The 27,223-nt window shown below is 43.7% G+C and overlaps 1 protein-coding gene across 2 annotated transcripts in view; it reads right to left on the bottom strand.

Moving 5' to 3' along the window:
* Window positions 1–27,223, bottom strand: part of ADCY5 (adenylate cyclase 5) — a 330,673-nt gene that overhangs the window by 225,857 nt on the left and 77,593 nt on the right. The window lies entirely within an intron of this gene.

Consider the following 27,223-nt stretch of genomic DNA (forward strand, 5'->3'; position numbering starts at 1 on the left):
CTTATTTTAGCAAACCGTGTAAATAAAAAACAGTGCTTATATAAGTTTATTTTTGCTCAAAGAAAACCTCCGTATTTGTTGAAGTAAAAACATTCTGAAATTATGGCTTTGTTTGAATGGATACATTACATTAACTCATTCCAATTACTAAAGTTTCCAAAGGCAGAGATATTAGTGACACAAAAGGTAGAGAATTAAAAGACATGAGAAGCAAGTGGTTTCCTTTGTTTTACAGTAATGTGCCAAGATTCTATTTTTCTCTGGATGCTTTAAGGCGCTATACACATATTTTACATAAAAGGAATTACTTCTGCAAAGTTTGGTGCCATTAAACAAAGTGGGGAGGAGGTGCTTCTATGAGACTGACCCTGAGCAGTACCTGCAAAGCCTATCAAAAGTTGAAGCAAAACTCAGGATTAGGACTTTTATGACATACAGGTTGGACCTCCAAAAACCAGGACTCTCTTGTCTAGCAACATCCATGGGCAGCACATGACCCTGGACAAGGGAGTCCTGGCTGGCAGCCCCAGTGGCAAGAGGGCTGGCAGCTCAGAGCCATGCAGTGCTGGGACAGGGGTAGGAGCACAGCTGGGGCAGCAGCAGCCCGGCAGTGGGGAGCAGCTAGGGCTGGCAGCAAGGTCAGGAGGCAGACTAGAGGGACAGTAGCAGGGGACTTCCCCTGGGCCAGCAAATTCCCTTGTTTGGGACCAGTCGTGGCCCAAGGGTGCCAGGCTAGAGAGATCCAACCTGTAGAACAGCACTGACATATAGCCACCTCTGCAGTAGAGGGCAGCAGTGAGTGAAGAATTTTCAAGCTCTCCCCTGAGGTAATGCATTGCACAGTTTACCTGACATTTATTCTAATGAATTAGGTAGTGTAGGTGCATTACAATCTTCTACTGGATGAATGCTCAATCCTAACTGTGCTAGTGCTATGCAAATACAGTATTGTCAACACTAGCTCAAAAAAGCCTGTGCTTTAGCAGCATGAAAAAATGCAGGTCTATTCCTGCTATCCAGGCAGATTCTGCTATTACTTATTACTTGGACTATCAGACTAAAGGTTTATCTAGCCAAGTATCCTGTCTTCCAACAGTGGACAATGCCAGGTGCCCCAGGGGGAATGAACAGAACAGGGAATCACCAAGTGATAAAATTAAATAAATTAATGGAGATTGCCTATCTCCTAGGACTGGAAGGGACCTTTAAAGCTCATCAAGTCCAGTCCCCTGCCTTCAGAGCAGGACCAAGTACCATCCCTGACAAATTTTTGCCCCAAATGGCCTCCACAAGGATTAAACTCACAACCCTGGGTTTAGCAGGCCAATGCTCAAACCACTGAGCTATCCCTCCCCCCAATGGGTGATCCCCCCACCTACGTCACCCATTCCTAGCCTCTGTTTGCCAGAAACTGAGAACAATTCCTGCCCGTTCTGACTAAAAACCATTGATGGACCTCCCCTCCATGAATTTATCTAGTTCTTTTATGAACCCTGTTAAAGTCTTGTTATTCACAATTTCCTCTAGCAAGGAGTTCCACAGGACTGTGCGCTGTGTGACGAAAAGCACTAGACAGTGTAAACCATTGATGAATTTGACCCAAATCCATGCAGCATAATCAGTATTACACAGTTACACAGGTTAGTTATATTATTTTTACCACAGTTCGGTGGATTCTTTCTACACCTCAGATTAAGCACTTAACTGTCTTGGAATGTTCAGTGTGAAGTTTTATTTACACTAAGAAGCTCCATATGAAAGGGAGACAAATACGCAACATGCAGCAATTGTCCATTTTACAGTAATTTGACAAATTTAACAATTCAGAGTCGTTGAGTTTCGTTCAGAACACCACAAACTGATCTAATCTAATCACATTATTTTTTAAAAGAAGCAGATTGATAGTATTTGGGGCAGGACCCACGTCGCACAGAGAGTGCTCCCCTCAATGAATCAAAATGGTAAAGAAAAAATTGTGCTTTGTTTTTTATTTACACTCAATTCTCCCAAAGCAAAAGTCCTATAGATTTGTGACTAAAAAATGTTAAATATCTGGCTGTTCAAGTTATTGATTTTATAATTTCTGAGCACTATTAATGCAATTTATTTGTGTTTAACTGGAAAGTGCTTATTAAAATAACATAGTATTTGGTTCCCTCAAACAGAATGCAGAGGGTGTAAAACTTCTGATTTCTATTTAATTCTGGTTCCTGTGGAGATATTTTCCACCAAGAGCACAAATATGAGAACTGAAATCATCATGCTAGACAGGATTGTTGAAGGAAGACGGTAGATCCTCTTAATTAGGGTCATTTTGCTTTGTCTCACTGAAACAGGCATGATCAATAAGGGTAGAGTAAAATTGATTGCTGCAGCACTTATCATTGTGAAATATATGTCTCCATAGAGATTAAGCACGTCTTTCATACCTGAAAATGCTAACATCTGCCCTGTTGCAACTGGGCATCTTCTGAAGCAAGGTTTAAAAGGGGGAAAAAAATCAACCAGATTAGAAGCAGCACAGTAATTTCTACAATCCTCCCCCAACTACCAAACCCAATATTTATAGAAATTATCTTTAGGGCTCTTATCTAATTGACCCTCCACAGTGGCACTGGATGCCACATCCTCCCCTAGCAACAGTCGCTAAACAGAACAAGCTCTCTGTCTGCCATGCATATTTCTGATTAACAATCATCAGGGAGTTCAGCAAGAAAGAGGCTGTAAAAGAAGAGGACATGAGAGGGTGGGGAAAAGCCATGGGGGAGAGCCTGTAGCAGGCAGTGAAGAAACTCTGCCATCTAAATAAAGCAAGAAGAGTGGTCAGGCAAGATATTAAGTGGGAAAGATCCTTTCTCACAACTCCCTTTTGTGCTGCTTCTGGGGTGTTGGCTATTTGCATGCACAGGCATTTCCAAAATCAAGCCCTGACTTTAGGCATGATCCAACAAGAGTAACAAACAGTGGGAGGGGATAAGGCGAGAGGGAACAACCTGTTTAATCCCACTATTATTTTTAAGCAAATCTCATGATTCTGGTGGGCCTTAATGATGAATTTGCAAGGGCCTATTTATAAAAATGGGATCTAATTTCTGCTACATCAGCTTGACAAAGCCCTGGCTGGGTTGATTTAGTTGGGATTGGTCCTGCTTTGGGCAGGGGGCTGGACTTGATGACCTCCTGAGGTCTCTTCCAGCTCTATGATTCTATATCTTTCCCCACCCACGGTGCTTTACATCTGTACAAAAAGAACACACAGTGGCGGGAAGAGGCTGCCTCATCAAGATGGTAACATGCTGCTAGGATGTAAATGACTGAAACCATGTCTACCTGAGCAGCGGTATAGTCCTGGGAGGCAGGTAAGAGAGGCAAGGGAAGGCATTGCCTTCCCAAAACTGCCTACACTGCCTGACCATCGCGGAGGACTGGGGCCACAGCCCGACAGCCTCAGCCTTCCAGGTGGCCAGGAAGGATTTTCTTGACATCTGGGGTAGAGCTTGACTGAGGGGGAAGTTGTTGAAGGGGCATGTTCTTAGGGGAAAAGGTTTGGCTTCATGCAGAAGGGGAGAGGCTTGGTCTTGCCTTCCCCAGGTGAGTCTTCACCAGCCACTCATGGGTAAAGCACTACTAGTAAACTACACCAGCAAAGCTTTTCTAATGTAGTTGGTCGTGCTTTTCCTGACATTGCTGATTCCCTCCCCTGTGAGTGAAACAAAGTGGTAACAGCACATTTTTGCCAGCACAGCTACTTTTGCTGGCAAACCACCTCACACCTGACCCAAAAAGCTGTGCCGGCAGAGTCCCCTTAGGTAGACATGATCTAACAAAGGATGCAGATAGAGAATCAGGCCCACCTTTTGTATTCTAAAGTGTATTCTCCAGAAAACAACACAATAGGATGGGATTTGAACTGGGCTTGCCCAACATTTCTCTTTAAGCACTATATCTTGGCAAGAAGAAAAATTATGTGGAGACTAAAATTATTCTAAACCACATAGCTGAATTTTAGGCTGGAAAACTCTGCATTTTGGGCCTGCTCTATATTTAAGTCCTAGGTCCTGCTCAAAAGCAGGCGTTAAGAGACATACAATATTTCCCAACTTCTGTTTAACTGATTATTTTCACTTTAATTACACCTGCACCATCTGTCACAGTTGCCTAAACAGTTCCATGGTTGTAGTTTGTGCTGTTCTCTTTAAAGCTATTTACAAACTCCCTGCACAAAATACTCAGGAAGGTGGATGAAAGGAGAGGGTGACCCTTCTGAGGCAGCTGTAGGAAGAGTTTGAGAGAGAAAGAACCATTTGGAATGAATATGATTGTGCTACTTAGCATGTGGTATTAAAACGCTCACATTGGATGCTCATAAACATTTTTATGTACAACAATCTTTTTTGATACTATCCTAAACAAAAGCTTCTGCAAAGAGCTAGTCACTGTGGAGGTGGACAAAACGTTTTCAAGCACACTAGCCGGGCTTTGCTCCAATTTGCTCCTGTCCCTCTCCTCCATCTCATCTGCTCCCTCACCACCAGCAGATTTCTGGGTTTGCTACAAACCCTAGCAAGAGGTCACTACAGTTGGTGGCCTTTCAAAAATGCACTTTGCTTTGAAAGACCTTTGGCTGACTTCTGGTTCTGATGCCAAAACCACAGTAACATTTAAAACATTTAACTCTTTGCACTCTTCATTCATAGATCCCAAAGCACTATTCAGAAGAGGAAAGTGTGAGCTTCCCTGTTAAACAGATGGGGAAGAGGTACCGAGAGAGGAAGTCATGCAGCAGGCCAGCAGCGGTGTCAGCAATAAAATCCGGGTCTCCTAAGTTGCAGGCCACTGCTGTATCAAGGAAGCCACAAAATACATGAAACTCAATGGTCTCAACAGAGATTCAATTTTGGAGTTTTGGGGGCTTGATTTTAATCCAAAACTCAAAATCAGACCTTAGGGTACAAACCCATGCAAACTGCTAGTAAACAAACAAGTTCTATGTAAGTCTGCTCTTGCTGAAACAAAAGACAGGACTATGTCGCACTTTAAAGACTAACAAGATGGTTTATTAGGTGATGAGCTTTCGTGAGCCAGAAGACGTTCTATGTAAGAATTCCTTGGACACCCATCGCTAGCACCTAGAGTCCAAAGTCTCTGCAATATCATAAATGTAACAGATCAGGGCAGGGAGGTGTATGGATGCACGTGCACAGGGCTGGGTTGCCTGGGGTAAGGGTGTAGGAGGTGGGGCAGAGAGTTGGAGGAAGAATGGGCTGGGGGCCAGAGACAGGTTTTGGCCAGGAGGTGCTTACCTGGGCCATTCCCGGCCAGCAGCCCTGCCAACAGGTTCCTCAGCCAGGAGGGGACCATGTGTGCTGCTCTGAATGCTGCGAGCCTATGGGAAGAGGTATTTTGTATGCTGCCTGTCCTGCAAATAGGCAGCTCCCATTGGCTGGAAACTGGTCATTGGGAGCTTCAAGATTATGCTCGGGGCAGGGGCAGCATACAAAGTCTTTGTCCCCACCCCCTGACCTTGCAGCATTCAGAAAGCTGCTCTGAACACTGCAGGCAGGGAGCCGGGCTGAGGATCCTGCTGCACCCATGGGCCATATTGCCCACCCCGGTCTAAACATTTAAGTTTCCTTAAAAGAGGGTGTCAACACGTTAAATGCATGCTGAAGTGTAAAGGCTCTGAAATGACAGCAAGATGCAGGCCAAACTTAGATGTCAAAAACCAGTTCCATGGAGACTTGAAAAGCACACAGAGAAGCATAACTTTCTGTGGTACTAAAGAGGGTGTTTCCCAGACCCACATTAGGGATGTGAACGGGTAACCGATTACCCATAAAGTATCACCCTTATCAAGTGATGCTTACTGGCTAATAGTTAACCATTAACCGGGGCAGCCTTCTGCCATGGCCTGCCGCAGACAGAGCGCTGCTCCAACCCCATGGGGCTGCTGGTTTCCAGGAGTGGAGGCTCCCTTAGGGGACTCAGGAACAAAAAACTGAAAAGACAATGGCGAAGTCCAAGCTAAGCATCAGCCAACTACAGCATCCCTAAATCTTCTTCCCATCACCAAAGCTCTTTGCATGTCCATAGCTGGTTGTTTATTCCTCCAGTTCCTGATCAAAAGCTGATCCACAGTGTTTCAGCAGAAGACTCAGAGGACAATGCAGATCTAAAAAAATAGTAAAGACCCTACTGTGACAGAGCAAAGGTTTAACTAGTCCAATATCCTGTCTTCTGAGAGCAGTCAATGCCAGGTGCTCCAGAGGCAATGCACAGAACAGGTTATCATCAAATGATCCATCTCCTGTCACCCATTTCCAGCTTCTGACAAACAGAGGATAGAGATACCATCTTTGCTGAACCTGGCTAATAGCCATTGATGGACGTCTTCTCCATGAAATTATCGAGTTCTTTTTTGAACCCTGTTATGGGTTTTGGACTTCACAACATGCTTTGGCAAAAAATTTCACAGATTGGCTGTGTGTTGTGTGAAAAAATACTTCCTTTTATTTGTTTTAAACCTACTGCCTATCAATTTCATTTGATGACTCCTAGTTCTTGTGTTATGAGAAGGAATAAACAGCACTTCCTTATTTACTTTCTCTGTAAGTCATGATTTTATAAACTTCTATCATATCCCTCCTTCGTTGTCTTTATCCTAGCTAAATGAAAGCTGTTCCATACCCCTAATCGTGCAGGACAAATAATCTCTCAAATTTTGATGTTTTGGCACCAACACAAGCTAAAGAGACTAGCTGAAAAGCTCCAAAAATTAATATCAAGAAATGACTAGCTGAGAAGATCCAAAAATTATCCACACTGAAGCTTTCTAAAAAGAAAATATTAAAACCTGTATTTGAAAATTAACAGACCAAAACTTGTTTGCCATACAGCATTTAACATGGGTCACAAACCTGAAACTGAGGATTTCTTTTACGGCTTCAAGTATATTGCTACCTTACACCTATCATCTGAAAGGATACATCAAAGGTTTCAGAAAAGGAAATGTAACCCCCAAGGAGATTGCTTGGATTCCCGGGGCTTTGTCTGCTGGCAGCTCAGGGAGAGGCACTCTGAGTTTGCCTTGGCTCCTCCTCCCTACCAGGGCCAGAGTCTGCCAGGCAACCCATGGGGAGTGAGATGCCCCTCCCAGGGGGAAGGAGAGACCATGGTTGAGGGGAGTCTGGAGCCAGCCAGGGAAAGGGGAAGACTGTGTGGGAGCTAGTAAGCCCCAGGCCTGCATGCAGGGTTCCCCCTGGGAACTAGCCTCTAGGGACCTGAAGGCAGGATCCCTCAGCTGGGTTTATGTCTCCACTGTTGATTCCCAGTTGTGGAGTTTGCTGGGAGGCTTCCCCAGCCAGGCTGAGTAGGCTCCGGCTCCGGCTCCCTGGGTGAGAGGAGTCACTGCATGGTCAGCTCAGCTCTAGCAGCAAGTTCAGGGCTGCTGCCTGCTGTGTGGGTCTGAATGCTGGGCTGGGAGGCTGTAGTTTTGAATTTTGGTGCAGTTGTGTGGTCTGCATCTTGAGCCCTGCACCCCTTCACGGTGAGGGGAAATTCTGGGACCGAAGCAGCCTGGTTCCTGCTTAAAGAGGACCCCTGTGAGAAGAGAGCAGCCCTTTGCAGAGACTGAGTCATCTCTCAACCTGAGGCTCATTCATGGAGTGTGTGAGTGCACCAATTTTTAGTTAGTCAGGCAGGGAATTTGTTTGGGGATTTTATTACCTGCAGCATATTAAACTGTGGAGGGATTTACTGCCTTCTCCCATTTGTGAGTCCTTTGGGCTGTACTGGACCTAGTCAGCTCCACTGCTAAACCACTGCAGAGAAGGATTGTGCGGTCAACAGTCATCAAGGGCCCCAACAAAGTACGCGTACCAACGGGACACTAACCTCACAGTTGCAGGGCACCGGTGACCCTAAAAATAGTGTTTTACCCTATTCTGTTATAATTGTCTCTTGTTTAATATAATTGTGTTTATTATAGTGTATGTGTTTGTGTTATTTTCTGGGAGTCTCCAACTATCTGGCAAATACGTGGGGATTATCCTGGGCTAGAATTTTCCTCCCAAGCTGCCCTGGTGACCCTGCTAGGAAGGAGTGAGGGGGGTGGAGGCACCGCCAAGTACATAAATCAGAAAGAATAAAATTGAGTAGGTGGCGGGAACCAGAAGAACCCAGACCTATCCATCCGAACCTGAAAGGAGATTGGCTTTAAAAGAAGGTAACCAGGTGGAGAGGGGGCGCTACAGAAATATACATAGAAAGGGAAAGAAGAGGAAAGGGTATTTGGTAAGTGTATTGCCACAATAACATTCTTCACATGTTCTCAAGAAAAATATTCGTTATGAATTTGGAGAGTAGTTCATTCCATTAGCCGCCCTCTGAGTTTCACTTTTCAATTAGCTAATGGAGGGATTGTTGATTTCTTCTAATGTCTGATTAGTACGTGACTGGTCAAGACTTTCTTCTCCATTTTATCCAGAAAAATAGGGACCATTTAACATCAAGACAGAGTTGTACGACAATTTTTATACCATATCTGTCAGGACTTCAGACTAATTGCTGGGCCAATGGGAGGTGCAACTTGCAAAATATGCTTCATTGAAGCTCATGTACCATTCTCTGCAGATTTTTTGCCATGCAATTAAAGACTATTATAAACACAAAAGAAAAAAAAAAGGGCTAGAATTAAGCTTCTGCATGCAACTTCTCCTTTTGGCATTGCCTGATGATTGGAGAGAAAACCCATGTCATTTTAGTTCTAAAATTTGGGGTTTTATACTAAAGTAATCCTATTATCTTCCATAGAGTTACTCTTCATTTAAACCTGCCGAGAAAAGTGAAATCAGGCAGTAAGAGTTGTTCTATGGTGAGACATAAGGGCTACAGCTAAGGAAATATGCCTAAGGAGTTGGGAAAAGTCCCAGTCTTATTATAACTTTAATTCATCTCTCAAAATCCATTAGGTTACTCTTAAGATGCTGACTTCCCTATGCAGTTCAATAGCAAGACACTGCAAAAGGAGAGGCTACAATATGCCAAGACAAGCTATTTTGACCATACTGTGGTGTCTGTCTACTGTTGAGTGATCAGTAAACTTCCGAGAGAACGTTCGTTGAGGAGGTGATTCTGAAGCCAATTTAAGTATCTTCTGAAATACTGAAAACTGCTGTATAGATAAGTATCTATCTCTTTTTGGACTTGTCTAGATTAGGATAGCCAGTAGGATGTTTTATGGTGGTGTCTATTATTTTTAAAATAGCACTAAAATGCTATATGAAACAAATACCTTCATTGCACACCTATGCCAGATGTTAGTGTGCTGTAGAAATCACACTCCTGGTGCTCACATTACCCTGGGAAATGACAAAACTGACTATGTTACTTCATGGCGTCCCTGAGTAAGACACTGAAATGACAATGGGTCAGTTGGTCAAAAGATCCCTGCTGCAAAAATAACAACAACAACAAGAGTCTTAACAATGAAAATTTAAATTCTTGTTTTAAATCAATTTGCTGATCTAGAAGAGTAACTTTCCAGATGAAAGCGTCTTTGGTAAATTTAATGATACTATGTATGATCTGATCTCTCTTTAAATACACAGGTTTGCAATGGCATGGTAAACATAAGTGTTCATCATGTTTAGCTTGTATGTATTTACAAATAGTTTGCTACAGCATACTTATTTTCGTGTCATTTTCCCTTTGTTCCAATATTCCCACTGTGAAACACAATTAACTGATAAAAAGAAATTGAATTAGAGGAAGACTAGAGATCTATATCTTGTTTTGCATCGTTCAGCTGTGTCCCTTCACATCATGTTAGTTTTCATTATGCTGATCTATAGTTTTTATGAATTCAACAGATGCTTGTGTATTTCCACTGCCTTCAGCTACCTTGCTTTTCCTTTAGTTGTATTGAAATAAATTCTTTAAAAAGAAAAATAAATGTGGAGGATTTTTTCCCAAGTTGGAACATTACCCGTCAACAATGAACACAGACAAAGCCCGGCCTTCCTTTAGACAGCTATCAAGTAAAGGGCCTAGATAAAGGGGAAAAAAGGTATGTCTCAGGACAGCATTTCATAATCCCCAGTTTAGAGCCATTTATTATGTTATATGGATTATTAGAGCCAATCAAAACTAAGTCAGTTTTCCAAAAATGCTCAAAAAAGAGAGACCTCAGACATGTTTACTTTGAATGCAGCTTAGAATGAGATTTAATTTATAACACTGTGAGATCATCTGATGACAGGAGCCGTATGTGCATAAAGTACTCTACAATCATCAAATCAAGACTCAACAGCCCTGTACATTTAGGTGAATACAACTCTCATTTTACAGATGGATAAACTAAGTTATGCAAAATTTAAGGCAAACTTTAAAAAGGATCACTGATTTGGAGAGCCACCATCTGATCTGAGAGTGATGTCAGTGGGAAATGCATTTGCTCAGTATCCCTGAAAGTTTTGCACTCATTCAAATACTGAAGGAGCAGAAATAAGCAGCCACTTTTGAAAATCTGGCTGCACCTTGCCCATCACAAGTAATCAACAGAGCTGGGAATAGAATCCAGGTGAACTGATTTTCAGTCACCATTAGAAATGTTACCTCCTATTTTTTCAAGAGAAATACTTAAACTGTAGGACAGATTGTTTTAAACATAATCTGCTTGAGACAAATTATGTCAATAGGAAAAACAATAGACCAAGAATTACATTTTATTCATCTCTGGCTCATAGAAAGTACAATTCACTATTATATTTTACTACTGTGTTTTCTTTCTTGGCATTTCTAATCAATTACCATTGGAGAAAGTGGTTACGTTAGTAACACAGCTAACGGATGAACCTCACTTTGCTCAGTTCTCAACAATAGCTCCTCTTTATTAGCAGTACAAGTTAATTTTGAATGCACTGGACACATTCAGTAGTACTTAGTGCTGTTTTCAAATGTAATAATTAATTGCTAACAAACAGCACCTGAACTAATATTCCTTAGTAAGGTCTCAACATTATCAATTCTTATTTTTTTTTTTAAATAACTGACTAGGGGACAGGTTTTGATTAGCACAGTCACTAAGTAGAGTGAAAATGAAGTGCTCCTGTATAAACAGAAGGAGCTGTAAGAGACAGGTGTTGTGTAGAAGACTGAACATGTGAGACTGGAAGCCAGGAACTTCTGGAGCTCATACTGTGCTTTTTATCCCTGGCTTGCATAGCACTCTATGAAATGGGGCTAAATATGTATGGGGAAACAGAAGTACCAGAGAAGATAAGTAACTTGTGCAGGATTACATAGGTTATGTCCACACAGGGATAACCCAGGCCAGCTATTGGTTTTTTAATTGACTCACTTGTGGGGATTATGTTCCACAGCTGAAAAAAAAAATCACATTGTAGATCAGCAATAGGCAACCTCGGCTAGTGAGTGAGCCACACAAGTGGTTCTTTCATCTCAATGGGCCATGAACTGCGCTTGCATACCTAGAATGTATGGGATGTGCAAACTGAACTGTAGCAGAGCTTTGATTGGATGCAAAGGGAGCGCACGGCTCTCACAGTCATCGTAGTGTGCAATAAACACTCACCTTATTTCACTGTGCCCTTGCTTTATGTGCAAGTCACTGTAGTAATACTGGAAGGAAAAAACACTGCATAGATGGAAACCAGCAGCATCTGGCAACCCTGTGCATGGGCAATGGTAAACAAAATGCCTCACAGGCCATACATAGAACCCTGATGGGCCCAACACATGCAACCCCTGGGCCGCAAGCTGCCCACCACTGGTGTCAGGGCTGGAACCCTGGGATGCTCCACCATTCCAAAGTCTCAGAACTTGGTCTGAACCCCCTGTCTGAATACTACTCAGTAGTGTTTAGCCCCCATCTCCACAGTCAGTTGACCTGAGCCAGCTGCAGGTCTTTTATCCCTATGTAGATGTATTGCCAGTGACAGGAAATTAGAAGGAATCCTGGTGTCCCGTCCCGCAGCTTTGCATTCAATCCACTGTCCCACAGCAAGTCTCAAAAACACTGTCCTCCTTCCCCAAACAAAGCATTTGCAAATAACTGGACTTACCCTCACTGTAATTCCCAGAGGTAACAAACTATGACTTAGCTCACAACATTTCAGGAACTTCAGATGTAGTTGTATGCTGACCCCTCTGGCTGTGACAATGGAAACAGGACTCATGCGACTGCCTATTGCCCCAAGGAGATAACTTCCCTCTTAGCAGATGTTCCAGGAGCAGATGAACAGAAAGGACACAACTAAATTCCAGCAATGCTCAGCAGAAGTTATCAGCACATTGTCTAAATTATTGTGCTACCTTCAGCTCACTGCCATTGGGTAGCAAGGTAGCTAGGTAACTAAGGCACCTAATGCACTCACTAGGATTTTTATCTTGTTAACATAAAGGAAGAGATAATTAGAGATTGGTTTGCACTGCTGTGTTCACGCCAACCGTTCCACAACGTATTTCCCACTGCAAGGGCACAAGGATGTGAATTATACTTTGGCTTGAGAGAAAGCTGGGTGAAGAAACAGGACAGTAAAACACTGTTGCCAACCTCTGCAATTCACTGATTGGACTATTTCTGAAACGCCTCTGTGACCCTCTCACTACCCCCACCCTCAGCCGAAAATCCCAACAAACCTTAAACTGGCAAGAGGGGACATTTAAGTAGCAAATAAAACTTTCTTGTGGCAAAATTTGGGCAATTTAACTTTGAGCCCCACTGTTTCCCAGTCGTCGTCTCTTTGCTGCCATATGGTGGCCTTTCAAACAAGCAGCCTCTGAGATGCATTTACAACAGGACCAAACCCACCTCCCCCAGTAAACATGGTGAATGCACCAGTCTAGAGAGAGTCCCAGGGGCCATGGCAAAGTGGGTTTTCCCATCAGCCATGGGTTGTTGTCAGGCAAAGAGGCAGAAAATGGGGCAGGAGACCTGGAAGCAGCCCACACATATTTGTGGCTATTGTATGGCTTTGCTAAACGAGGCAATTTTTTTTGAAATGGCAAAAGACTGCCTTTGAAGCCAACTAGTTTTTGGCTATTTTGAGGCTGCTTTGGTATGTGATTGGTGAAACCACACCTCATCACCTCATTCTACCCCGTACTACTGCACGGTCTTTCTTTCCTTCTAGACAACACTGGACCCTTTAGTCGGCCGACTGTCCTTTAAATACCTAAATCTGACTGACTTTCAGCAAACTGAACTCTTTAAAAACCTCCATATAAAATGCAGCACCTGATACTAAGCACCCAGACACTTGCCATGAGAGGAGAGGAAAGGTAAACTTCACTGCACAGGCTCCATTCTAGAGAGTCTGGCTAACCCCTGCCTGTCCCCCTCGTGCAGTGTTTCTCAACCTTAAAGTACCCCTTTAAAAAAATAATTATAAGTATCTCCAGTACCTACAGTTTTCAGACACACAAAATTTTTTTCTACCATTGCAACATATTTGTTTAAACAACTTTATCGTAGATAGGTGGGCGATGAAATTTTTGGGTGTAAAAAGTAAAAAAATAATAAAGCGCTGTAATACTTAAAACAAAAATTCAGTTTTCTCCCTATTTCAGTTGTGTTGACGTACCTCCCGGACTTCTCTCAAGTACCCCTAAGGGTACTTGTACCACTGGTTGAGAAACACTGCCCTAGTGCGCATTCTCTGCCAATTCACAGTCTGAGGCAAATGACAAGAGGACCGGAGGCTGGAAAAGGAGCGGGACATTCCTGTAAGGATTGGGCTGGATTAATTAATCCTTTTTTTCCCTAGAGGTCTCAACCTAGATAAATTCATTAACTCTCTTCAGCACTTGGGTGGCTGTGAACACACATGGAGTGCCCTATGACAGTGGTCCCCAACCTTTTGTGGCTGCCAGGCACCCGGGAGTGGGGCTGCTCAGGCGCCTGGCATTCGGGGGCAGGGCCGCTCATGCACCACGCTTCCAGGGGTGGGGCCACACATGCGCTGTGCGCCCAGGGCAGGGGCCGCCCACGTGCCCTGCGCCTGGGGCCGGCACCACGCATGTGCCGCACGCCTAGGGCAAGGGCCGCCCATGCACCACGCACCCAGGGCCGGCACCATGCATGTGCCCCACGCTGGGAGTGGGGCCAGCCCAGATGTTTCGGCGGGCGCACATAAATGCCCCAGCGGGCATAAAAGCCCTATGACTTCAATGGTATGACTCCCATGCTCAAATACCTTGCAAAAATCAGAGACTCTGGGCACAGCAGCTCTTTCTGTAAAATAAAACAATGCCAGGTCTCAGACACAGAGACGGGCTGGCTGAGGTTCTTCAAATGTCAAGGGGGGCAAAGTCTGTCTACATCTCAAAACCGGTTAATAAACGCCACAGAAGTTTTCACAAGAGTTTCCCCTCCCCTCTCCCCTTCCTATTTTTCAGCTTGCTCTGTCACCAGGATCAGGACGTTGGAGACAGGATGAGCAGGCGCAGGAGTTAGGTGACCTATCCAAATGTGTCCATTTTCCCCAGACAAATATTTTTAACCTTCCCTAGCATATTTTTAAACAAGCCAATTATGCAGCTTCTCAGCAGCTGCAGTTTCCTTTCAGTACAGAGGTTTAAGTGGTGGGGTGCACCCCCAAAAGGGGAGCAGAGAGGAACGTTTGGGGGGACAAAAGGGGACCACCAGCTGGGTGTCTCAAAGCAGAGCGAACGCCAGCTTCCCCTCCCCTCCCCAAATCACCTCAGTGGGGCCCCCAGCCTGTAGGTCAGTGTCAAGGATGTGTAGGGATGGTGTCCCAAGTCTCTGTTTGTCAGAGGCTAGGAATGAGTAACAGGAGAGGGATCACTTGATTGCCTGTTCTATTCACTCCCTCTGGGGCACCTGGCATTGGCCGGGATACTGGGCTAGATGGATCTTTGGTCTGACCTCGTATGGCCGTTCTTATGATGATCTTCCCCATCAAGGCCATGTCAATTTCCACTCCCATGAGTCTCCATGCTGAGCGCTAGCTCTGCCTCTAGAGACCATTGCATGCACTTTCCTCAACCCCGAAATCCTGGCTGGGAGGAAGGAGCAGGTATTGGTCCGGCCGAAGTGGTGCAGTTTGCTGCAAGGCAGAATCAGCTCATTGCAGAGGAAACCTTGGCTCTGCAATGGGCTGATTCTGCCTTGCGGCAAACCGGCTGAACGGTGCGTTTGAAGCTGACACAGGGAGGTAATTTAATTGAAGTTGTGTTAAGGTCTCTATTAGGCTTCTAGGTAGCTCATCAATCACCCTTTTGCACACGTCTATTTAGGGAGTAGGGGGCACCCCCAAAAATTGTAACAAAGTGGGGGCTCAGCTCAGAAGGTTTTAAAACCGCTATTTAATGTCACGTTCACGGGACCTCTGCAGTCACATTCTGTTCCTAGATAGGATTCCATCCTCATCCCCAGCTGGGGCGGCTTGTAGTCTTTACCAACAAAAACAATATGCAGAAACCACAGGGGCAGGGTTGGGCTTCAACTACTGATGTTTAGTAAACATACACAAACAAAGCAAGCCTAGCTACATCCATGCTGTTTCTGGTGGCTTCTAAAACAGAGCATGCTACATGCCCATAGAGGCTCACACACTGTTTAAAGGGATACCACCTAATTTCTATACACGATAGTTTATGTTCACAAAAAATACCTATGGAGAAGAATGAGGAAACAAAACTGACTTGTCTGGTTCGCAAAATGTTCCCCCTTGCCTCTCATGATTTCCCAACTAGCTGTAGCGATGATGAAACATTAGTAAATCGGCATAGTTAACTATTTCACTTGGGGTCATGTGAACAGAAACATTCAGTTATGTGGGACTGTATATGGAGTTGTGTAACATACCTCTACACTCACTCTCTCACACCCCCACCTGTTCCCTGTTGATATGGCTATCTTGTCTTCTTTTTACAGTAATTGTATCTAATAGTGTTGTCATGGTAACACATCTGAAAAAGAGTGCATGCCTTCCACCTCTCCCCCCTCCGACACACACGTCTTATTGTAAGATTCCAAAACAATGAACGGTAACATGAATGGAAACATTTGATCCAAATAGCACCATGTTAATGGTCATCCTTTAACCTAAGGCGGATTCCTCCACAGCAGACAGACAGACTTTCAAAATTCTCTCCTGGATCCGATTTTCAATTCCCCATTCCTTTCCCTGCCTACACAGACACTATCAGACTTGTCTGAGTCCTTACTGCTCTCCTCATCTTAAAGGAAGAGACTTGGTCAGAGCCAGATATTAATAATGTTCAATGGCCTCTATGTACATTACCAAAAGCCTCTTTAATCTCGCTGTCTCAAGAGCAGCATTTTTCTCTACTTTCTAATCTACAGTACTTTGAATTGGAGGAGGTACGTGACTTTGTCAGCATGGCTTAGGAAATTAAACCTAGGCCCAGTGATCAGAGAACGCAGTAAACAAATGGAGAATTTCTTTCATCTTTTACTTTGTTTTAACACCGTATCTGGAGCCTTTTGATTGTGCAGTGCAATGAAAATGAAATCACTGCCTGGAGCATGCAGGGCAGTGTCAGATATTTGTAGGGGGCAATCTTTCCTGCTGCGTTGGTATCAAAACAAGGAGAGGGTAAAAGGTAAGTAAGGGTTATGCATTGCTAGAGGGATTCCTCTTTTCTTTTGCCTGACATTTACAGTAGTGGCCTGGAATTTTTGCAGTTGCTAAAGAATGCCACGTGTGTCAGATGTGGTGTTAGACTCAGGCATTTTAGCCAAATTCCAGATTACTGCAATTGTATTCTGCCTACGCATAGCCTCCACACAGCTTCTATTGAATATGAAAATCTTCACTACCTGTCTTAAACTATTGCATAATTTTGCAGCATGCTATTAGAAATCTGCCATATTTCACTGCATAAGTGGGTGAAGTGATTCATGTTTTATATATAGACATGTTGTTCAAATGTAATTTTTTTTTTTTGCAATTGATCTGAACATGCTTTTACATTTCACATTATTTGTTTTTAAAATGGTATGTTTGGTATTTGTCAGGCTGTGTCTTATCTCACAGATCAATACATGGGGGTTTGATAGAGTTAATAAGTTTCGCTTTTTTTTCCAGGTGATTCAAGAGAGATATCCACAGAAAATCTTGCAGCATAAGAACATGTGTGTCAGGCTTTTCACATTTCCTCCTCCAACTTTACAATTCAACTACTGGAGTGAAGGGGGAAGGGATGCTTAAAACGATATCTCAAGTATCTTTTTGGTGGCTCTCCACTTTTATTTAAGCCTTTGGCAGCTAGGAAACATACTGTCAGAGTTCCATGAATAAGATCAATAAAAACTATATCTCCCAAAGCATTTGTCGGCCAATACACTATTGAAAAACTCTTGGGTACAGCAAACAGTGTTGGTTCTCATGTGTAGCTAGGATGAAACATGCCCTTCCTTTCTTCCCTTTACAATCCAAACCCGGAAATGAAGGAATTCCCTTTTTTCCCAATGCAACCTTTTTAAAAAATACAAGAAATAAATTCAGCACTTCTAAACATATCTAAAGAATGACTGGAGGTAGGTAAAAGGGAAAGACTGCCTGCCAGATACTTCCTTTGCTGCATTTCCTAAATGACTTTTTCACTGTTCTGTATTGTGGCAAAATTAAAAGGCACATATTAGATTTAGTTATGCATTTATCAGTTTTACTTTTTCCTTGAGCAAGTCTCTGCTGAATAAAAGTCACCTCACATGAGTGGTTATAGTCAAGTGTTAGCAATGGCAGCTTTTTTCATTCCCTCCTCCCAAACTTCAACCTTCAATTCAATCAATTTTTCTAATTTTCTTTTGGTTAATAAAATGGGGGGGGGGGGGGGGAGAATTACAGCACTGAGAATTTAAAAAAATGTCCCCTGGGTAAACAGTAGAAGGATAATAAAGAGCTGCAAAAGCACAAAAGTATATTTGCTTCCCTGGCAAACAAGATGTCTCCAAAAATATATGCATTTCCCAGGGAAGAAAGACTAGCTTTCTCATTGCATATGTAAGCTCATTTGACTGAAACAGGCTGACATTACACTGTGGTTATTTATCAGATATATATTTAAGGACACCTCTTAATAAAAAGCGATAATAATCAGCTGCCACACAAATTCACCAGACTAAGAAAGATAATATTTGCTCAATTCTAGATACCTAATGGCCCTATAATTCCTTGGAAGGCTTTGAATTACCTCTTCCCTTTCTCCTGGAAAAGTGATGACTTTGTTTTAACCTCTATTTAAATTAAGAAAAATTCATGTAGTATTTTTACTGGGATATTCAACCATAACACTTCCCATCAGGCAATACAATACCCTACTATGGAACACAAGTTAGTTTCCTTTAAAGTAAAAACCTGAGATTTCAACACTTTAAACTACAATCACAATGAAACAGTCTCGATTTCACATTTACATGTTTTAATTGATAAAGGTTCTGGAAAAAGGAAAAAAGAACAACAAAAGCTAAATTGAAGGTCAGGACATAGTTGACAAGACCAGGGAAATAAGTGGAATTATGTCAAAATCCTTAGCTTGCTTCACCTTTTGCCCTCCTGACAAATTTATTCCTTTCACGCCCCCCTACTTTGTGCTGGTTCTGTTGGGCTGAGGAGCATAGAGCCTCTACTCACACCTCAACTACCTAGTTAACTATCTTAGATACTGATATGGCCCTTATTACTGTACAGGTCGCACGTCTCTAAACTGGGACTCTCTGGTCCAGCAATATCCATGGTCCAACTGGACCATGGAGGTACCAGGATCAGCGAGTCCCAGTGGAGGGCTAGAGGAAAGGAACCCTGAGGGCTAGCAATTCAGAGGGCTGCCAGTAACAGGGCTGCCCCGCAGGGAATGGGAGACTCGCATGCAGCAGTGGGGTTGCCCGGAGGGGAGGGGGAAGTGCGAGGAGAGGCCAGGAAGCCTGGTGCGTGGCAGCAGTCCTACCTAGGGGAGCTAGGAAATCGGGTGGCACCAGCAAGGTGGGGGTGAGTGGTAGAGTGGGGGAAAAGGGGCCAGTGGCAGGGGAGCCAGAAATGACCTTCCCTGGTGCAGCAAAATCCATCAGCTGGGACCAGTGAGGTCCCAAGGTTGCCCGACCAGGAAAGGCCAGTCTGTAGTATCTGAATAACCTCCCAATACCTTTGTGAGCAGAACAGAGCTATCACCTATATTATACAACTAGGGAATAGAGGCACAGAGACATAAGTGACTTGGCCAAGGTCACACAGGAAGTCTGTGACAGAGCAAATAATTAAATTCAGGTCTCCAAAGTCTTATATTTGTTCTTCAAGCAATGAGCCATCCTGTCTCACCTGTACAGTGCCAGGCTGTGCTCCCAGAGAGCCTGTTCTTCCCCTCAGTGCCCACAGTGGTCAGAGGAATAACCGGGGCAAGTAAGTTCATGTCTTACTCCCTGTTCCGCTCCTCTTTGGCTGTGTGCATCAACACTACAAACTGACCCTGAAACACGAGCAAATTTCTTCACATAAATTATTCATTCAGCTCTATTGATCATTCAGTAGAAAAGATATGGTGTACAAATGCCAAGAAGCAATGGAGAAATGCAGCCAATGCTTAAGGTGTCTAGGAATTGACATGTGCCTTAAAGAGTAAGGTGCTCATTTATAAATCACATCTAACCTCTACTGTTTAAGAAGAGGGAGTCATCAGAAAAGTAAAACTTACAATTACCGAAAGAACTAACATAGTTATACTTTGCACTTATGTAGTGACTTTCCTCCGAGAGCCTTTAAATGCTTTAAAAATCACAGGGCTAAATTCACAGCTTTAAACAAAACACCACAAAAACAGAGTTTGTTTCCCCAAAGAACACTTCAAAAGACATTGCAATAATGAAGTTACTAGCCAGAGATGCATCTGTTTCCAAAAAGAAACAAACATATCTGCTTAAACCTACAGCAAGTCCTTGCTCAGTAGGACTATTACACACACCTGAGAGAGAAGAAACTATTACAGAAGCGAAATGAAGGCCCAAGTCTCCTTTCATTTATAATGGCATAATTCATTGCTTCCCAGAATCCAAGGGCAGAAGGGATTTTCATCTCATCTAGTCTGACCACCTGTATAACAGAGACCATACAATAGCCTGAAAATAATTCCTAGAGCAGATCTTTTAGAAAAATCATCCCATTCTGGTTTAAAAATGATCAAAGATGGAGTATCTACCATGGCCCTGGGTAAATTGTTCCAATGGTTAATTGCCCTTATTAAATATTTACACCTTATTTCCTGTTGAATTGGACTAGCTTCAATTGCCAGCCACTGGCTCTTCCTATGCCTCTCTCTGCCAGGTTGAAAAGCCCATTCTTAAATATTTGATGCCCATGTAGGTATTTACAGGCTGTAATCAAGTTATCCTTTAACCATCTGTTTGTTAAGCTACATACACTAACTCAGGCTATGGCTACATTGCTGGATTTTTTGGGATGAAAATATGCAAATCCCGCTCGCATTTGCATATCTTCTTCCAATTCTTTTTGCGGAAGAGGTTTTGCCTATATTTGGCCCTGTGTAGATGGGGCCAAATGTCGGGGAAAAAACCTCTTTCCAAGACCTTGTAAACAAGGAATAAGGGGTCTTGTGAAAGAAAAAAAGAATTAGAAGAAGATATGCAAATACGAGCACGATTTGCATATCTTCTTCTGAAAAAAACCCTCTGTGTAGCCGTAGCCTCAGAGCGGTAGCCATGTTAGTCTGTAACTTTAAAAACAATTAGTCCTGTGGCACCTAAGCTATTAACAAAAATATATAGTATCATGAGCTTTCATGGGTAAGGCGCACTGCATCAGATGAATACTCTACTACTAAACAACTACTCATTGTTTCTATATTAACCGAGTTCTTTTAGTCTTCGACTATAAGGCATGTTTTCTAATCTTTTAATCTTTCTTCTAAGGGTTTTTACTGTTCTGAATTAGGATACGCGGTGAGAATCACCACCAAAGATCAATGAAGGAACATATTCTTGCCAGCAAGTTACAGTAATGTGGATTGGTAAATGGACGGTAAGATGGATAGAAAGCTGGCTGGAAGGTCGGGCCCAGCGGGTAGTGATTAACGGCTTGATGTCAGGATGGCGGTCGGTTTCTAGTGGAATGCCCCCAGGTTCTGTTCTGGGACCGGTTTTGTTCAACATCTTTATTAATGACCTGGATGAGGGGAAGGATTGCACCCTCAGCAAGTTTGCAGATGACACTAAGCTAGGGGGAGAGGTAGACATGCAGGAGACATAGAGTCCAGAGTGACTTAGACAAATTGGAGGATTGGGCCACAAGAAATCTGATGAGGTTCAACAAGGACAAGTGTAGAGTCCTGCACTTGGGACGGAAGAATCCCAAGCATTGTTACAGGCTGGGGACTGAATGACTAAGTAGCAGTACTGCAGAAAAGGACCTGGGGGTTACAGTGGATGAGAAGCTGGATAGGAGTCAACAGTGTGCCCTTGCAGCCAAGAAGGCTAATGGCATATTAGGTTGTATTAAGAGGAGCATTGCCAGTAAATCCAGAGATGTGATTATTCCTCTTTATTTGGCTCTGGTGATGCCACATCTGGAGTATTGTGTCTAGTTCTGGGCCCTCCACTACAGAAAGGATGTGGATGCACTGGAGAGGGTCCAGTGGAGGGTGACCAAAATGATTAGGGAGCTGAAGCATATGACCTATGAGGAGAGGCTGAGGGAGTTGGATCTATTTAGTCTGCAGAAGAGAAGAGTGAGGGGCGATTTGATAGCAGCTTTCAACTTCCTGATGGGAGGTTCGAAAGAGGCTGGAGAAAGGCTGTTCACAGTAGTGATGGATGGCAGAACAAGGAACAATGGTCTCAAGTTGCGGTGGGAGAGGTCCAGGTTGGATATTAGGAAAAACTATTTCACTAGGAGGGTGATGAAGCACTGGAATGGGTTACGTAGGGAAGTAGTGGAGTCTCCATTCCTACAGGTGTTTAAGTCTCGCCTTGACAAAGCCCTGGCTGGGTTGATTTAATTGGGATTGGTCCTGCCTTGGGCAGGTGACTGGACTTGATGGCCTTCTGAGGTCTCTTCCAGCTCTATGGTTCTATACTGAGCCATTATAATAGTGAAGTTAATGTTTTCATTGTTGCATGGTGCCAATGCAACATCTTGTAAAATATGAATGTAAGTTGGTAACAAATATTTGTGCTATTATGTTGTATTAGAGAAAGAGTATTTAATCACATAATGTGAGGCTGTATGACAATGCATCAAGGGGGCACAGTTAAGGCTGCATAGTCATCTTCAGCCCTTGCATTTCCTGCCTTTTCAGTGCTTTACTTTTGCAGCCTTCCTGTTATTTGAGCATAGTTTGGACTAGTCAGTTTCTTCAGGAATGATCACCGCCAACGTGCGATTTACTTCTATTCTGTATTTCCAAAGACATCCAGGAAAGATTAGATTCAGGTGGGTGGACAGCTTTCAAAAGATAGTATTTCATACTAAATCTTTCACAGGTAGCGAGAGTTTGATTTTTAAGACATTCTCTTTTGCCAACTTTTTTCCTACCATTTCCATGAGATAGATTTCATAGAGCCTTGTTCAGAACAACTCCATACATTCTCTCTGCAAAAAGACCCCTTTGCTATCTTACAAATGTGTGAATTTCTTTGGGCAATTTTTTTAAAAAAATGCCCTGTGTTATTAGCCGTATTAAGTCTCATGAAAATCTGTGCAAGCCAGTACAGCATAGAAGGGAAGAGATCCAGCTTATACTACCTCAAGCTATGTGTCAAATCTCACAGTTTAATTTATAATAATGGACTAAAATACTGCAGAAAGTAGTGCTACTGATATAAATAGGCTACTAACGGGGTGGCAGAGGGCATTTTGCTAGTGGAGGTGTTACCTTTTAGATCTCATCGGATTTTTTGCAACCATAGAGGAACTACTTATCAAAAATCACATTCCAGGTATTTATTTTCTGTTGGCATAAAATTCCTCTCCTGTCGCTTCATTGGATACAGCACTTGTAACCACCACCAGGTGGATTTGAACCTGGGACCTTTAGAACTGAGAATAGGAGTTCTACCCTCTGAGCTAAAAGCCAGCTGGCTCCCAGCCCATACTGTAGAGGTCTCTTGGTTTTAACTGTTGCTGTGGTCTAGGCACCACTGCATGGTAACTACACTCAGGCTATGTCTAGACTGCAAGCCTCTTTCGAAAGAGAGCGTCTAGACTGCACGCGGAACTTTCGAAAAAGCAAGCCGCATTTTCAAAAGAAAGCACCCAGTGAGTCTGGATGCTCTCTTTCGAAGAAGCCCTATTTACATTCAAGAACGCCTTCTTTCGAAAGAACACTTTCGAAAAAAGGCATTCTTCCTCGTGAAATGAGGTTTACCACCGTCGAAAGAAAAGCCGCATTCTTTCGATTTAATTTCGAAAGAACGCGGCTGCAGTCTAGATGCAGGTGAAGTTTTTTCGAAAAAAGGCTACTTTTTTCGAAAAAACCCCTGAGTCTGGACACAGCCTAAGTGTGTGGGTTACACACTCATCTTCGCTTCCTGTCCTAAACTGCTGTATAGTGGACAACAGAGCAAAACGGCTAAATGGTTACTGAGTTCCAATCCTGTAGGGGTCACATTTCAAGGGTGGGAGAAGTAAATCTTATCTACATAAATCAGTAAAGAGCTTAGAGAAGTCTCTTGGAGTAGAAGGGGCAATAACAAGCCTGTGAAGGATGTTTGCTATGTATGTAGACTGTAAAATGAAGACGTCAACAATTGGTAAGAGATTGGGATACAGGAGGGGGTGTGGGATCTGGAAAGGAGTTTGGATGAAGGAGGGGGTTGTGACTTGGAGTAGGGGACGGGAGTTCAGGTTCTGGGAGGGGGTTATGGCCTAGGGCAGGAGTGCAGGGATTTGGGTTGTGACCAGGGGTAAGGGATTGGGATATAAACCCCTCCCAGATTTTGTATCTGGAGGAGGGAGTTCAGAGTCTGGGTGCAGGTGCAGCAAGTTTGAGATACATGGAATAAGGGTGCAGGAAGTGGGACAGAAGATTGGGGGAAGAGCTAGGGGCTGGAGAGTCAGAGGCAGGTTCTGGCCAGCAACCTACCAGGTTCCTGAGCCAGGGTTTCTGCCTTCCATGGCCCTGCAGCAGCTTCAGAGACCATGTGTGGCTCTGAAAGCTGCTAGCTCATAGGGGGACATGTAGTTCCCATTGGCTAGAAACTGACCATTGGGAGCTGCAAGATTTTGCTGAGGGCAGGGGCAGCGTGCAAAGCCTTTTCCCTTGCTCTGGGTTTGGAGCATTCAGAGAACTGCTCTGAGTGCAGAGTGGGGGCAGGGCAGGCAAGGACTCTGGTGGAGGCTCCTGTGAGCCGGATCCAGTGGCATGGTAGGCCAGAAACGAACCCCAGGCTGTATTTTGTCCACCCCCATTTAGTGGGTCTAGAGAAGACCTACTAAATCGACCACCAATTACATGCACGTCAACTCTGGTATTTCACCAGAAAAAGAAGTGTAATGGAAATGGCCTTCCACAGTGGAAACCACATGGTATCTCAACCAAAGGTACGTTGACTTCAGCGATGGTATAGAACTGCCCTGAGGTACTCCCCAAAGCTCACCTGAAGATACCCAGGATCAAATCCTGCACAGTCAGGTGCATTTCCTTTGAAGCACTCAGTTCCAAGTGCTGCTACACACCATGTAGCATTTGCAAAATAGTAGGTTTAGTGTTAGCATAAGAAACACCCTGAAACCTTCTAGTGCTTGATTTTCAAGAATCAATTATAAAGTCTGTAATTGAGGAGTCAATTATAAAGTCTGTAATTAACCAGCTATTTGGAACAATTGTACCATTTTTAGGGATTTTAAAGGCCTATTAAACACATTTAAATTACTGACAAGGCAAAGCAGCAGGAATTACTCCACTCATGAAAATATTAGAGGATGCTGAATTAAAAAGGAAAAGCAATGCTACATGGCTCCCAGCTCTAGTAAAGTAGATTAAAATGGGAGTGCTGAAACTTGCTGTACCATGTCTGAAAATACATAAAGAACAAAAATCTGATTACTAAAGCAATCTAGTGCATGTACAGCAGTCTATGACCTGCACAAAACAGTCATGATCCCAAGAGTCACCCTGCCGTCTTGGCTGTATTGATCAGAAAACAGCTATTTTCATTTTCAGCATAATTAATCTCTTCCCTCCTCTGCCTCTGTCCCCAAGAAAGTTGTCGCAACATCACACTGTACAAAAAAATGGATCTTCTGCGCTCTCTCAGAATCTGAGTATCATCACCATGGCAACACATTTTCCTGCAGTACTATCATCTCCAACTTGGCAAAATGATTTCAAGATGCTTGATTGTAATCACTTCTGCTTTTAAAAAACCCACACACACAAGCAACAATTAACACTCTGCTTCCACTTGTCCAGGTGTGCATGTGGCCATTTCATCAGATTTTGTTTTACTTTGTTAATGGTATGGGTAGTTTTTAATAATTGGATTTAGTAGGCTGGATAGTCCTGCAGTTTAAGACACTGGATCTGGGACTCTGGATACCTTGTTTTAATTGCTGCTCTGCCACACAGACCTCCTGTAAGATGTTGGTCAAGTCACTTAGCCTCTCTGTGCCACAGTTTTGTGATTCTGGATTGTGATTCTGTTATTATGGTGATGGGGGCCATGGAAATACGATAGAGAGAGGCATTAGGAGGAAATATTATGAATGTGGAAAAATTAAATTCCCCCATGAAGCTTCCAGGCTATAGGACTAGGAGCCATGATGGTCTGGATTCTATGCCCATCTCTGCCACTGACTTACCTTGTGACTTGGGGCAAGTTACCTACAGTTTGATTTTCAGACATACCAAGCACTAGCAGCTCCCGTGGTCCCAGCTGTGGGTGCTCGGCGAGTCTGAGTTTCCCCACTTGTAAAACAGGGTAAGAATACCAATGGGAACCTGCTGCACCAGGTTTGGAAAGCCGAATTCATTTAGTGTAACGTGCTGGGAAGCACTGACCCCTAAGGAGAAGAGTGGGGCACTATTACCTGCCAACATGCCTCTCTTCTCCCCATTTGTCTCTAACTTTGACCAGGCTTCTCCATCCTCTCTCCCTTCCTCTATTGTGGGGGTGGGGAACCTTTTATGGATCAGGGTCTTGTGGCCCACAGAAAATTCAATCAGGGGCTGCACACAAAAACCCCCAAGCTCCCACAGACCGAGTATGGAGAGAGACAGTCCCTACGACCCCCTTGTAAACCACAGCCCGGAGGGCCTAGGCTAGTAGATTGTGTGTGTCCTAGCTCTACAGGGTATGACGGGGAGCCCCAAGCCTTAAGTTTCCCACCCCAGCTCTACTGTTTACTCTTTGCCATTCCCCCTCCCTCTCAGACCTATTGTCACTTCCCCCTCTATTAACTGGAGCCGATATGGAGTCTCAGCAGCACCTTTACAACGCTGCCCAAGAAGCTGCTGTCAGTGCCTCATTCAGAGCTGGAAGCTGCCTGCAGTCCCATTCACAAGACTCCCATCCACTGCTGGAAGTCATCTGGACACCCCTCTATTCCCTCCCACATTATCCTCACATCAGCACACACCCACTACCCATTTTTTCTGGCTGCCTGGCTCCCTGTCAGCCACTGGGAACTATCACTGAGGACCCTGAAATTTGGCAGAGGACAGAGAAGGTTGGGCCACTGCCCTGACTCAGCAGCCGCAAGAGACTCTCGCTTTATGCTCCCTGACCCCATTGCTACAGGATGCAGCAGAGCAGGAGATCAAGCTGTTAGCCACATGGAAAGTGAGGGAGGAACTGAGGGGGAAAGGCTGAGGTCAGATAGTTAAAAATAAACAAACAAACAAACAAAAAATCACAGTTCCTCCAATGGAACCTTGGGATTAACAATTGTAGCCCCAGAGTCAGCGCAGTGTTAACCAATGCACTTCATCTCTCTCAAAGGAGCCTGGGAGTTGATAAGATTACATATCCCCCCTGCCCAGCTGTTCTTGTATGGATGAACCTCTCTGGTGATGCACCACAGAAATGGAAAATGTTACACATTGGCCAAGTACCACATGCCAAAACGGCAAATTGGGAATAACTAGTAGGAGAGCTCCAATCACAGCAGCAAGAATTCACACGACACCAAACCAACTCAATCCGCAAACAACTTCCTGCCATCTCCTAGCTGAAAACAAACCTGCCTCCTCAGCGGCCTGAAACTGT

Source organism: Pelodiscus sinensis, chromosome 7, assembly GCF_052426305.1.
Source record: "Pelodiscus sinensis isolate ZL-2025 chromosome 7, ASM5242630v1, whole genome shotgun sequence".
NCBI classification, from domain to species: Eukaryota; Metazoa; Chordata; order Testudines; family Trionychidae; genus Pelodiscus; species Pelodiscus sinensis.